Below are 14,460 nucleotides of genomic sequence, written 5' to 3'. Positions count from 1 at the left end.
GAGAGAGAGAGAGAGAGAGAGAGAGAGAGAGAGAGAGAGAGAGATCACTCCGGAAACGGTCGCGTGAATCTCCCCGACTTTCGTATGTTAATTAAAAAGTACGATCTAATATCGCGTGGGAAGTCTTGTTTAGCAGGTAATAATCAGGCTCTCCCGCTTTTCCTCGCAATCGGGAAAGGACGAGGAAGGAGCGAGGGCGAAGCTTACGTTCGTTCATTCGCACACCGTCGCGCGTTCTAGTTTTCCTTTTCTCTCTTTTTTTTGCTCCCCTCACCCTTTTCAAATGATCGCGCGTGCGAATGCAGAACCGTCGACCTCTTTGTTCTTTTCTTTCTTTTTCTTTTTTTCTATTTTAAGATAGTAAGAAGAGGAAGCGATCGTGTAAAGGTTGATTTGGTATTTTGTGTCGCCTGTCTATATTCTTTAGCGCCGAGAAGAAAAGTGAGACAGCGGCCACCCACTGGAAGGCGAAGAGCGCGCGCGTCCACGCGTCCCGAACACGGCGGATTTTTCGTGATGAATCCTCCCCGCGATTCCTTTCTTGTTTTACATAATACATTGAGATTATCGGATTTTGAAATTGTCGAATCGTGTGAGAGATGCTTTTTAAATGTATTTTACGCCAAATCGGAGACACGCGCCTCGCGTTTTATTTCCTTCTGCTTTGTTTTACCATCCGACTTCTTTTTATTTCGTTTCTCGGATTCTTTTTATTCCTACTCGATTGTTTTTTTCAGTTTTACTTATTCCACGCTCTCGTGTGGACACTTCAGAGCCGTCGTGTTCATTCCGTGGTGGTCTCTCGCGTGCACACGTCGACGTCGACAACTATCATGGCGCCTCGTCCTCGTCGACGAGGATCGACGACGGCGAGATCGCGTCGGGGTACCTTCCAGGGGTTGGTGCGTCGACAAACGTCAATGCGCGTCTCTAATGTATTATTTTTAATTGCAATTTAACGATAATATTAATATTTACCATACTGTATCTCTTGCTTTTAGCCTAAACTCAGTCTAGAGTTACGTTTTTTCATGGGAAAAATACATCGCGACACTTCGGGCTCTTACTCGTGAAAAAAAGAGGAAAAAGATACAAAAAAAGAAGTGCCTTCATGAGCGGAGGACCTCCTCGAGATCAGGTCTTTGATAATGATAATAATGTTATGATAATAATGATATGATAATTATGATAATAATGATCCTCGTCGCCTACGTCGATCGCGTCGAGTGCGCAAAGACGACGAGGACGACGACGACGACGACGACGACGATGACGATGACGATGACGATGACGATGACGACGATGACGATGACGATGAGTTCTTTTTAGATTGAGACTCCCCACTTAGGCTGCGCGTTCGCGTCCATAATACTTGAGATTATATCACCAGAAGAAGCAATTAGGTGTTTAATATCAGTATTTGAATATGCTCATTGGCAATAATTTTTGCGACGTACGTTTTTATATTGATAACAAGTGCCTTAGTAATAATGATAACAATAAATATATTGTTTACTTACATACTGACATACAAGTTGTTTATGTTTTCCTCACGACTTTCCCGTCCTTATCCGAGATCCATTCGGATTTATGCATTTGCAGTCTCAGAACTGTCAGCTGATACGGGAGAACAGGCTGACGATTCTTCTCCTGCATCAGAAAAAGCGCGTCTGATTTTTTCAGTTAGTTCGATAGTACAGATAATATATATAATATATATAGTATATATATGTCCAATAAACAAGGAACATTAAATTAACGTTTAGAGACGTTGACTGTGCATTGTTTGAACATTTTTTAATAATATTGCATTTATATTTTTCACATGTTATTTCGTGATATGATTTTTCTGAGTGTTTAAACGTTTTAAAAACATTACAAAACTTATTTTTCAAATGTTACTTTAACATTTATTTGAGATCAATGCAACATCTTAAAAATATTTCTGCCGATTAAAACGTTATGGTAATCCTATTTTAACATTATTGAAACTTCCAAATCGCGGTCAAAGTATGTTCATAATAATGTTTGATGCAATATTAAACACTACATATTTGACAATATTACAGGTTCTTCAATATTATTGTAGCAACGTTGTATTAATGATTTCTTGCTTACTGTGTGTATATATATATATATATATATATATATATATATACACTGTACAAAATCTTGCGTACACAGTACATCAACAATATTCCAAAAAGTCCACTCTAAATTTTGTGTCGAAAATAATTCATTCATATGTTCATTCATGTGTTATTTACATTATGTATAGACTAGTACATTCGACATAATATTTACCAAAGTAATTGATTTTACTCATATCAAATAATCTCATATTAGAATATAGTTATATTACATACACTACATATATATATAGTATGATTATAATTGGAAAATTTATAGATATTCTAGATAGTGGATATTCTACTGCTCTAATTTCATTGATTGTTCTCGTTGCGTTTCTCGGGAAATCAATTTTCAAACGGGAACTCCTGACGCGTCAATTTTTGCTGGATATTTCCAGGATCGTTACGTTGGTCGTCAGAGCGCCAGGAAAAAGCGATAAAATTAATAACAATCAACCTGGTCTATACAGTCCTTTTTTTGCGTGACCTTTGTTGAAAGAAAAGAGAAGGTTTTTGTGCGATAATCCTGAAATTTGTCTATAATTTTGAGCATGTTTTTTTATAAATGCTATAAATTTACTCTTGGAACGTCCAAAGTACACGCAACGTCCAAGCGAATGTTTACATTAGATATATTATGTGTTTTTGCAGAAGAAAGCGAATCGACTCGAGGGATGGCGAAAATATGACTGTAAATGGCACGTCCGCTGAGTGATACCAAAAAGAAGGTACCACATTTTTTGCCAACGAAAAAAAAAGAAAACTAACGGTATTTAATCGTATTATATATTTTTTATATTCGGCAATAAAAGAATCGGTGGCGACTGAAAGATATTTTTACGACAACATGAAGAGTAACAAGAAATCGAACTGGAATTCGAACGATTTCACCTTGCTAGCAGCTATGAGGAATATAAGTTAACATGGACTGCGTTCTGACGTTCATTCTGCCAATACTGAAAATCTATATTTCAGTAAATTTTAAATATCTGCAGTGTGAATATCAGAATGCAGCAACTCTTATGAGAGTTGAAAACATCGCGCGCGTCGTCCCGCGTGCAACCGCAAGATGGCGCGCCGAGCGATCGACCGTCGAGATATCGATACGCGAGACATGATCGGTGAGTCGCTCTCGATGTTGACCGCCATTTGCGCTTTTCCCCGTCGTTCTTTAAAGTCTGCTCGTCGCGCGCGTGAGAAATCCAATAATTCGACAATATAGACTAAGTTTACAATTTAAAACCGGTTTAGTAACTACCGTAGTTAGTAAACTCTTGAATCCGATTGGAGTATATTTCTAAATCTAAAGGAATATACCAATCGGATGCGAGAGTTTACTAAATACTTTTACTAAACCGGTTTTAAGCTGCCATGTAAACTTAGTCATAGATAACTTAAAAAAAAATTAGGAGACCTTTAGTCCTAAGCCTTGTGTTCACGATACTAGAAACGGCCCGGGATCTAGATCCGAGAAAAAAACAACCAATTTGCAACTTTTATGGAAAGACGACGTTTTTTATTGGTCACACGTTTCTCGAATCGAGATCTCGGGCCGATTTCTAGCATTGTGGATACAAGCCCTTAGAACATCGCCAATCGCAGGTGAAACGACCGCTCTGAATAGCCTCTGCCGAGGAAGAAAAAAGAGAATGAAAAATCTGTCTCCCATCAATATTTTGTGCAGGTAATTACAGTTGCTAAATTTGACATTTTTATTTGACACAGGGGAATCTTTTTTCTACCTGGAGGGATATGATTTGTAAAAAACCGACGTAAAAAAGTCAACCTGATATTCTTCCCTCTTGTACACACGAGGCCGTGGCTAATGGGAGCAATACGGGCAAAAAATCTCCCCTTCACTCATCGGCAGGTTGATATCCTTTCTTCCCGCCCTTTCTACATTATACGAGTGGCTGGTAAGAGGGACTTGATCGCGCCCTAGTATAAAAAAAAAAGAACGAAAGTTAAAACCCCTCACTCAACAGGTTGTCCCGTTCTGTAAAGGGGCCGGCGATACATGTGATGGTGAATAGCGCCTGTAGTTACCCTTCCGCATCGCGTGCCTGAGAGTCGCTCTCACTGACGTCGATTAGCGCGATTAGATTAATTACTAATCGTGTGTCGGCGTGATTATCTGGCGATGTAATTGCCTTCGTGTTATATTTGCTATTGCGACACGATAGTGAAAGGGGAATCGGTTGAACTCTGTACTCGTGGTCACTTCGACGTAAAAATCGGTTTTAAATCGATATATGTAAATATAAGAGAAAAAGTAACTCTCTCAGACAGCCGAGTGTCTTTAAAGATATGTTTCTAGAATTAAAAAGTTGTTTTTAGAATGAAAATTGTATTTGGGTGCTTATTTTTCAGCACGCGGTGTGATAATAGTAGATGAATTCTATTATAAATTTCGATGGAATGATACATTCTGAGAACGTCTGACAAGCAAAAAATCTATATTCAGAAATTTTAAAACAAAAAATAGATAAATATTACTTTGTTATACAAATACAGAACAAATATAGAAATATTTAAAAATCGCCTTAGAAACGTCGCTTTAGAAACGCTTAAAAGACTCATAAGAATGTAAATCATTTTTCAAACGTCTTGGAAAAAGCTTCTGCTGTAAATTATTTGATATATAAAATTTGGAGAAACACACTGTATTCATATATTTACTCATTAGCAGAGCAACAAAATTGTAGATAAATATTTTTCTTTTACACTGAGAGAAAAATTACCTTAAAATCAACAAATATTTTTTTGATGAGTGCCATTAACATATTTACTTAAATCTAAATTCTCTTTAAATATTTAAATCAAATATTGTTTACCTGATTTAAGTAAACAATATTTGATTTAAATAAAAAGAATTTATATTTAAATAAATATGTTAATGGCACCCATCAAAGAAATATTTGTTGATTTTAATGTAATTTTTCCCTCAATGTATAAATTCCGACAAAACGATACGTTCTCCCGATAACTCCCAACTGAGAATTCAATCAAATATCCCCCAAAAATACGTACGTCCGAGAGAGAAGTCCCACTTTCGTCAGGACGCCGTCCTTCCGCTATAACCACCCACGTTTCCTCTCCATTTCTCTCTCTCTCTCTTTCTCTCTCTCTCTCTCTCTTTCTGTCTCTTTTCTCTCGGTAAAAACACGCACAATCGCGCCGAATCGTTTAGCATCGTCGTCCATATGGCACGATCCTCGACTCACCTCCCCCGGCAGCCTGAGAATGACGCAGTAGATCGATCATCGGTTGTCCCAGGGCGACGCAGTCGTGTATTCGATTCGCGGCGGTTGCCGCGTCGCGTTTTGTGCGCTTTTTGTATTTTTTTTCTCCGCTGTCGCATCGCCTCTCCGTCCTTTCCTCGGCCCCATAGCCGGAGCAACGGCATATCCAGTGCATTAAAATTCATTCTTAATGCACGCAGGACCCTTTGTCGGGACCGCCCATTTAAACGATATTTTGAATCGCGAGACGGTGATCGGCAAAAATCCAGCGAAAAGTCGATCCGGGAAGGCCGGTCTCTCAAAACGACTTAGTGTTTTCCCGGCCGCGAGGGTGAAAGGATGAACGAGTGTTGAAGCGACTTAGCTTAGACCAAATTAGGCTTAGATTAGCTCGATATTGTCAGCGTGAAAGTCGTTGCGTCGTTGAAAAAAGAAAAAAAAATCCATGCTCCTGATCGACGAAGTATATTCTCAACTTTCCTCCGGAGTAATAGCACCTTCCTCCACATCTCGAGCTTCCTTCTTTCTCCCTTGCCCATTTGGCGATCGTCTCCTTCTCGTTGAACCGTGGAGACGGCGCACGGTGCAAACGCGTGCCGTACGACACCCTCCGCAGCCTCCCCACCTCTCATCTCCTTCGCTCCACGAGGAAAAATTTATCGCTCGCGGTTCCGTGCTCGGAGGCCCCCCTCGGCCCCCCTTAAATAAGGGACCCTCGGATACATACGCGCTACTACTCTATAAATAGAGTAAGGCGGCACGCAGCTGAAACGGAAAAGCGGAAATCTCTCTTTCTCTCTCCCTCAGCTGCCTTTCCCTTTTTCGACGCGTGCTTTCGTTAGTCCTCGGTATCGTGTGTCTACACTCCCGGCAGACGTCGAAAAAAAAAATGTAGGAAGGGAGAGGAAGAAGGCTGCAGGAAGAGGGCTCGAGATGAAGAGGGAGAAGCGAGGAGACGCTGCAGCGGGACGACGGAAAAAAAAATCCCGGCTGGGGTGGCACACGACGTCTGAAAAATAGGTGGAATTAACGCGTGCGCCTTGGTCACCCCGTGACCCATCTCCTCCCTTCTCGACCACTAACTCCGCTTCTTCCACCTCCTCTTCCTCGTCTTAGAAAACCCCTGTGAAACCCATGGGGTCCATAGCAAGGCAGAAACAGAGATAGAGAGAGAGAGAGAGAGAGAGAGAGAGAAAGGGGGAGGGGAAAGGTGCGTGCAGTGGCAGCCCTCACGGGCTTAGGTCCATCACCCCTGGCCAGCCTATACAAAAAAAATGAAAACGATCGGACGGTGGCCAGGTTCCGCGAGCTCAAATCCGATTACAAGGAGTATCCGGAAAAACACGGAAAAGAAAAACAGTTATCGTGGCGACTTACGCACGTGCTCCTCAAGAGACTCCCTTCAAAAGATAATTATAACACAATAATATAATAATAACACATTTTCTCTTTGTTGACGCTTGGTAGAAGAAATTTGAGAGAGCTAGATCGCTCGTTGTCGTTATCGTTCGCGGGTGATGCGAGAGAATTAGAGCACAGAGAGAACCTGGCGGGTTCTCTCTGCTGTCCTTTGCTGTGGAAATCGAAACGGAGAGAAGCCAGGGGTTGAGGGGGTGTCCTCTCACATGAATGTATCGCCGAATGCGCGTTCGTCACTTACCCCCTGCGATCATTACCGCGAGAACGGGGAACGAAGGGGAGCGGTAGGTCGGCTGGAAGCGGAAAGAAAAAGAGAACGAGGGATGAGGGACGGGACGCGGGGGGAAGATAGCCGGAGATTAAACGGTAAAATTTTTCGGGGCTCTGGAAAATGCGATTTTCCCCGGTTTTCTCACCGTTTCTCGCGCATGAGATCGACGCGACGGCTGTGTGTCCGGTCGTTTTTCGAAAAATCTCCTGCACCTCCCGCTGCCCCCTCGCGCCACTCGGACGTCGGGGATCGGGGTGGACAATGGTCGCGTATGCGCCGACCTATAAATCTCGCATTGTCCGGCCGGCGGTGTTTAGTCGCCCGCATATTAACCCCGGGGGTGAAAAGGCCGCGCACCCGGTATTGTTCAATGGCTGACCCCTCTCGTGGCAGCGTGACCCCCGAGCTTCTTATTTATCAGGTTACGAGCGCGGCACGTCCGTTGGACCCGTGTCGCCGTCGCTGGTAACCAATCCTTGGCCCCGGAATTCGCAGCGGACTGCTGTGATATCAACACCGGTGCGAAAGGACGGACAGACGACCCCCTCCAGTCATAGTCCGTATCCACGTGCCCCGATTCCGCAAAACTCGAGAGCGCCCTGGACCCGACAGCCGCTAATTCCCGGCCTCGGCGATCTCGAGCGCCGATGGGCCGTCGATTTGTTGTCTTTCATACGGCGATCTGCTCGCCATTTGCCTTACAAATGTAATAAATAAATGTCAATAACTGTAAATAGTAATAATCGAAGAAAGAGAGAGAGAGGGAGTTAAGGGAATTTAATAATTGACCAGTAATAATAATTAAAGAGAGAAAGAACTGAGGAGATTTAGTAATTGACAGATATTAATAACTGAAGAGAGAGAAATAGAAAATACAATAGAATTCCATAATTAGTGTTTTTCGTCGATCTTCACGTTTGACTTGCTTCCATGTTTCGTTTTTCTCGTTTATTTCAATGCAATTAATATAATTAGTCCGTGAAGATGTGACGAATTTATAATATTATATATTCAGATCTTGAGGGTTTATTTTGGCGAATGTCCTTCCTTTTAGATTATTCCGATATGTAGATCTGCGCTTTCTGGGATCAATATTGTAGCCTCGTTCAACGATTGTATCGCGTCATTGTAGCTTCGTGCAATAATTTTATCGCGCGTGCATATTGTGCGTATCGCATCCACGTGCTGCCGCTTCCAATCGAAGCGCATTGTGTGTACGTATGCATTTCTGTATGTGTGTGTCGAATACACCGCAGCGGTGGACACTACTGGACATTACAGCCGCTCGCTCGCAAACATAAAAGGGGACCCAAAAAATGCGACAAACAGTGAAGGAGAGAGAGATGGAAGAGAGAATGAAGGAGGGAGGGAGAAAGAAAATGGAATGGAAGGAATGCAAGAATGAATGGAAAATAGGCGAATGTTGAAAAATCCTTATTCCGGATTAGGATAAAGAAAACAGGTTGGTACGAGTTTAAGCTGCGATTATAATCCCACAAGAAAAAGCGGAAAAAAGCAGTAAAGACAGAAAACATTCAATCGTTTCCCGTTAAAACTAATCTTTGTGAGCAGACAAAGTGTCAATACAGTATGTCAGTCGTTATTAATAAAACTTCAAACGGAACGAGAACGGTAAAAAGATGTATACACATACACTATTAAATCCGTAGTGTCAAATTATACTCAATTTGAGTTATTTTTAACCATTCCTATAAGTCGCCACTGTTCCTACTAAATATGTCGTTAATTTAACCAATGTAATGGAGTTAAATAATTTAACTTAAGAAATGTATTAAATTTGATTAAAATTTAGTTTATTTTTTATTATGTGCACGTTAATGTAACATTTGTTTTAGTAAAAAATGACTTAATATTTAAATGGGTTTAAATGGGTTTAATGTTTTAAATGGGTTGATTAGATGTGGTTGTTTTTTTAAACACATGTTTTGTGTTAAAATAATAAATTTTGACACACATGGTAGTTAAAAATAACTAAATATTATTTAACTCAAGAAATTGTTTTAAATTTAACCCTCCAATATTTAACAGTGTAGGAGCGCGAATTAAAATGAATCGAATAAAGGGATAAAATGATTGATTTCTTTTCGATTCAACGACATTTCACGAATGCAAACGGTATTTTTTTAACATTCATATAACGTGTTCTTTTTGTTCTATTTTTTCTTTTTTTTATTAAATCGATTTCTTTTTAATAAGCTTATTTTTTTTTATAAGCCAATGAAAATCGATGAAATGAAGAGTATTATATATACATATAATATATATGAGAGAATAATTGGATCTTTTGACCCAAACGACGTCGCGAACGAAGGAAGTATTTCTTTTTTAACATTAGTACACATTTTTATTTTTTTATTCATTTTTTACTCATTTCATAAGCTTTCCATCGACCTCGATCGATGTCTGGAATGTTCGCGGGTGCATGAATTTTTTGTAAACCTGTTGCGGAAATGCACCACGCCGCTCTCGACACTCTGCTTTTTTCTCCGTTTTTTTTTTTCGTCTCTTCTCTCCCTGCTGTCTCACCGATCACACGCAGCGGTCATCTCGTCCGCGACCCAACGGACCATTAAGTATCCACGTGTGTGTTTCATTATGTGCGAGGTGAACTATGGCACGCGCGCGCACACGAAAGGAATCGAAACGCGGAAAAAGCGAGAGAGAGAGAGAGAGAGAGAGAGAGAGAGAGAGAGAGAGAGAGACCTATCGTCTCCCTTATCCATGTAGAGCATAAAAAGCCGACTGGCAGGGAAAAAGGGAAGAAAGGTCGAGGATTGAAAAAGGCGAGAGGAGGCCGAAAGAAACGGACACAAACGTACGGAATTGTGGCTAAAACGACCACGAATATCGAGTACCCTTCAATCTCCCGCGGGCTCCTAGGTTTAGAAAAGAAGGTGAAGTCGAAGGGGAAAGTTGACAGAGAAAGAAGATAGAGAGAGAACAAATTCTATTTCTAAGCAGAACTCAGTCAGCGAGAGGATTAACCATAAAAATTTTCACTCTCTTTTTTTCCAAAAAATTATTTTCCTTTTTCGTTAATTTTCTCTATTATTTCTATTTTTTTTCTATTTTACCAACGCACCTCTCGTGCTGACGTTCTCTTTGCGGGAGGTGAAATCACACGAGATCTCGTTGCGGATTTCCAAGCGAATTGCAAATAAGCCAATGGTTTATTTGAATGAGAGAGGGAGAGAGAGGAGAAGAGAGTCGCGCGACAATTGACACGTCGTTGTGCGAATTGCGATCGGACAGATGCCAGATTATCGAGACTGTTCATTCTTCTCGGGTCCGTAACGAGGCCCTCATTAGAGCGGCCGATGCCCAGATATAACGGCCGATTCCGATCCCGATCCAATCCCGGTGAGCTCCGAGCGCGTAGCCTCGTCCGTTAAAAATTTGGAAAGCGCGGAAAAATGCAGGAGCCGCGTCCGGGTGATGTCAGCAGATGAACCATAAGTATGGGTCAACCCAGCACGAGCGTGGGTCAGCTGTCAGTTGTTTGTCCTTAGCGAGAAGGACGCCATTTGTGCCTTGCAGCCTGCGCGACGAAGGGCCGGCAATGCTCCCCCCTCGCTGAACTCACCGCCCCCCTCCCCCTCCCGCTCCGTCGAACACAACATCAGCGGCTATTTTTCTATGGAGAGAATCCGGCCGATTCCGGTTTTCCTCAAAAACGATTCCCGTGAGCTCGCAGAGCGGCGAATTTTTATCGACCTAACCGCGACAGATCGTTCACCGTGCGCCTTGCGGTCGGAAAAGTCGCGGAAAACAATAAATTTGAAGTTCGCGACGCGAACTCTTCCTTGCACAGAACCCGAATTTTTCTTGTTTTCCCGCGAACAAAGTCATGGACAGTCCCGGCCGCGCGACAATGCAATAAAGATTCACCTGGTGATCATTAATTTTCGCGAAGGATACGTATAGTCGGCGACATGACGCAAAGCACAATAGTAAATGACGTGCGTCGGTCCTCCAAAGAAGTTCCGTTGCAGTTAAAAAAGGAAAATAAAAAAGGAACATGACGCTGCACATTTTATTTCATCGTTGTTCTTCGCATTGTTGTTGTCCTACTTCTTTTTCATTTTTTACCTGGTATTGAATAACAATCGTGGAAATTGCATTCATTTCCGCCGTATTGAACGAAACAAACTGGATTTCATCTTTGCTCTTTTTAGTTTTTAGCTAAAACTCTGATAATATTCATGTCAACAAGGGTAAAAGCAGCGGGAAGGAGGCAGAGAAGGAGAGAGTAACAGAGAGTGACAGAGAGAGAAAGACAGAAAGGAAAATAACGAGATCAGATAACGAGATAGTTCGAGAAGTATAATTTTAAAGGAACTTTTGTATCAATATTTTTTGTACACTACTAGGTAAAATCTTATAGAAAACGAGCAACTCGTTCTTCATACCTGAGCGGGAGAAAAAGTAGCAACGTTGAAACAGCTGCCGCCATCTGACCCCTTTCACACCCCCGCATTCAAGGTGGGGTTAACGCAGAAAAATACATTTCATTGTCCCTAGAATGCGTTTCGAAGCTTAGAAGTAAATAGGTTCGGCTTTGGCATCGGCTTTGCCTTGTGCACCCTTTTGCATACGTAAAGAACGCAAATCGTTTTGCAGAAACGAAAGCACACAGCTTGCTCCATATTTCGAAAGCTTGCGAAATCTTGACCATTTTATGAGCTTTACGAAAGAACGAATTTCACACTGCGCAGCGGTAAAGCTTCCCTTTACTTATTTATTCAAAAATTGAGGGCAAGATCCCCTTGGAGTCAACAACCACTTGGAAGAAAAAAAGGTACAATTTGTGAAGATGATTATTGGTAAGGAAAGAGGCAGGGAAAGAGAGAGCATAATTGAAAATTGTTCAGGAGAATCTTGATCGCTTGATCGTACGATTTGTAATCAATTATTGATCGAAGATCGCAAATGACTCGCTATAACTATAAATACTGGACTTGGATGGTATCGCGATTTGCAAAAGGTTTGTCGCCAAGAATTCCTCTGACTCAATGAAAGTTTTCTTCTGTGAATAAACTCTATATTCCGCGATTAAATTTTCAAGTATTTTTTCTGTCAGTAATGCGCTCGATAGCTCGTCGATGATGTTATCTTCCCTTTCGGATTTCTCTTTTGCGCGTTATTTCCAAGACACATCTCGCTTTGTGCAGATTCTGTTAGTACTTTCATATTTGCTTCCTTTTTAAATATATCTAATTTGGTTTTATCTTATTCAGTTAATTTGATTGATTTTTATCAAGTTAGTTTGATTTCTTATTTCAATCTGTGATCTAAATTGACTATAAATATCATTAAGGCTCTCTATGAATAATTTGACCGTATTTTGTCAGGAATAAGGCTATTAAGAGTTGATGCTAGATGTTTTGTGCAAATGTATATGATTGGAAGGATAATAATGTTTGTAGTGTTAAACGCATACGTCGAAATGATTTTTCGGTCTTTACAACGTACGCGATGAATCAATCTTCCACTTATAAACCGACTCTAAATCCCCTAATATTTTTCTATAATTATTATAATTATTAAAAACTCCCCTTATTTTAATACTCTCCCATGTGCATTGATTCTATTATTGAGTTGCGAAAAATACTGCCTCAGTAAATGCTTCACGGAAAAAAAGGTTTGGTTGAATTAACCAAATATCTGGTCGAATATGAACAATCCAGAAATTCCGATTGAAGTAACCCGAATTCTGTTTAAATTAATAAGATTTTTGGTGGACTTAAACAGAATTCGAGTTACTTTAATCGGAAATTCTGGATCGTTCATATTCTAACCAGATATTTGGTTAATTCAACCAAACCTTTTTTCCATGTTGGAAGATTGGTTCATCGCGTACATTGAAAAGACTGAAAAATCATTTCGGCGCGTGAGTTTGACATTACAAACATTATTATCCTCCCCATCATAAACATTTGCACAAAACATCCAGCATCAGCTCTTAATGATCTTACCAGGTATGTAAATATGAAACCGGAATTTTTGTATAGAAAATACACGTTTATTGTATGAAAATGATAAAAAATATTTTATTCAAAGTATTACCCATCGCTAGCTATACATTTTTCCCATCTGTTTGACAATTTGTGGATGCCACGCCAAAAAAACTGTTGCTCTTTTGAAGCAAACCAGTCATCGAGCCATTTTTGTACATTTTCGTAAGAAGTGAAGCGCTGCTTAGCAAGTGCGTGTCCCATCGATGCAAATAAATAGTAATCGGACGGAGCTAAGTCTGGTGAGTAAGCCGCATACGAAAGTATTTCCCAACTAAACGCCTCAATCATTTCCTTGACCAGTTTTGCTGTGTGTGATGGTGCATTATCATGAAGCAAAATCACTTTTTGTTGCCTTTTTTTATATTCTGGTCGTTTTTCACGCAAAGCTTGATTCAAATCGATCATTTGTTATAGCGTTCAGTATTAACGGTTTGGCCAGGTTTTAGCAGCTCATAATAGATTATACCCTTCTGATCCCATGAAACACAGCATTGTCTTTCGTCCATAGCGATTTGGCCTTAAGTCGATGTCAATGTTCGCCTGGAGTTACCCATGATCTTTTACGCTTAGGATTCTTAAAATATATCTTCTTCTCGCCAGTCACAATTCAATGACTTTCTTTTGTACCTGACGAGCAGGCGACGAGGACGATTTCGCAAGTGGTTTTTTGGTTTCCCTGCTGTCTTTCATTCAATTCATGTGGAACCCATTTTCCCATCTTCTGGATCTTTCCCATAACTTTCAAACGTATGGAGACGGCTTCTCGTGTCACATTTAATTGATCCGCGAGTTGTTGTTGCGTTTGAGTGTCATCCTCATCCAACAATGCTTGCAATTCGCTGTCTTCAAACTTTTTCAGTGGTCTTCCACGTTCTTCATTTCTCACGTCAAAATCGCCACTTTTGATTTTTTTAAACCACTCAAAACACTGTGATTTACCAAGAGCATGCTCACCGTAAGCTTCGACAAGCATTCGATGCGATTCTGCAGCAGTTTTCTTCAAATGGTAACAGAAAATCAATGCTGTCCGCAAATCGTAGTTTCCAGGCACAAAATTCGACATGTTCAACGCTATTACAAACTATGCTGTTGTATGAAACTTGTATTGTTGTGAGTTGAAAATCTTTGTCAGAGATGTCAACAAGAAAATGGCGCCAATAACGCGGTTTGACGGGAATTACATTGACAGCTGGGGCCATCTATGGGAAAATTTCGGTTTCATATTTACAGACCTGGTATTCCTGACAAAATCTAAATTGACTATGTCAATTTATTCAATTTATAATTGAGCGAATAGAAATACACCTATTTCTCGGAACGTGACGAGTGAGGATTGTCGGTGAAGACAGATCGATCAG

The sequence above is a fragment of the Odontomachus brunneus genome, unplaced genomic scaffold, assembly GCF_010583005.1.
Source record: "Odontomachus brunneus isolate Ranch 3 - 2012 unplaced genomic scaffold, Obru_v1 Obru_scaffold_118, whole genome shotgun sequence".
Lineage (NCBI taxonomy): Eukaryota > Metazoa > Arthropoda > Insecta > Hymenoptera > Formicidae > Odontomachus > Odontomachus brunneus.
Note: the sequence above shows the minus strand (reverse complement) of the source record.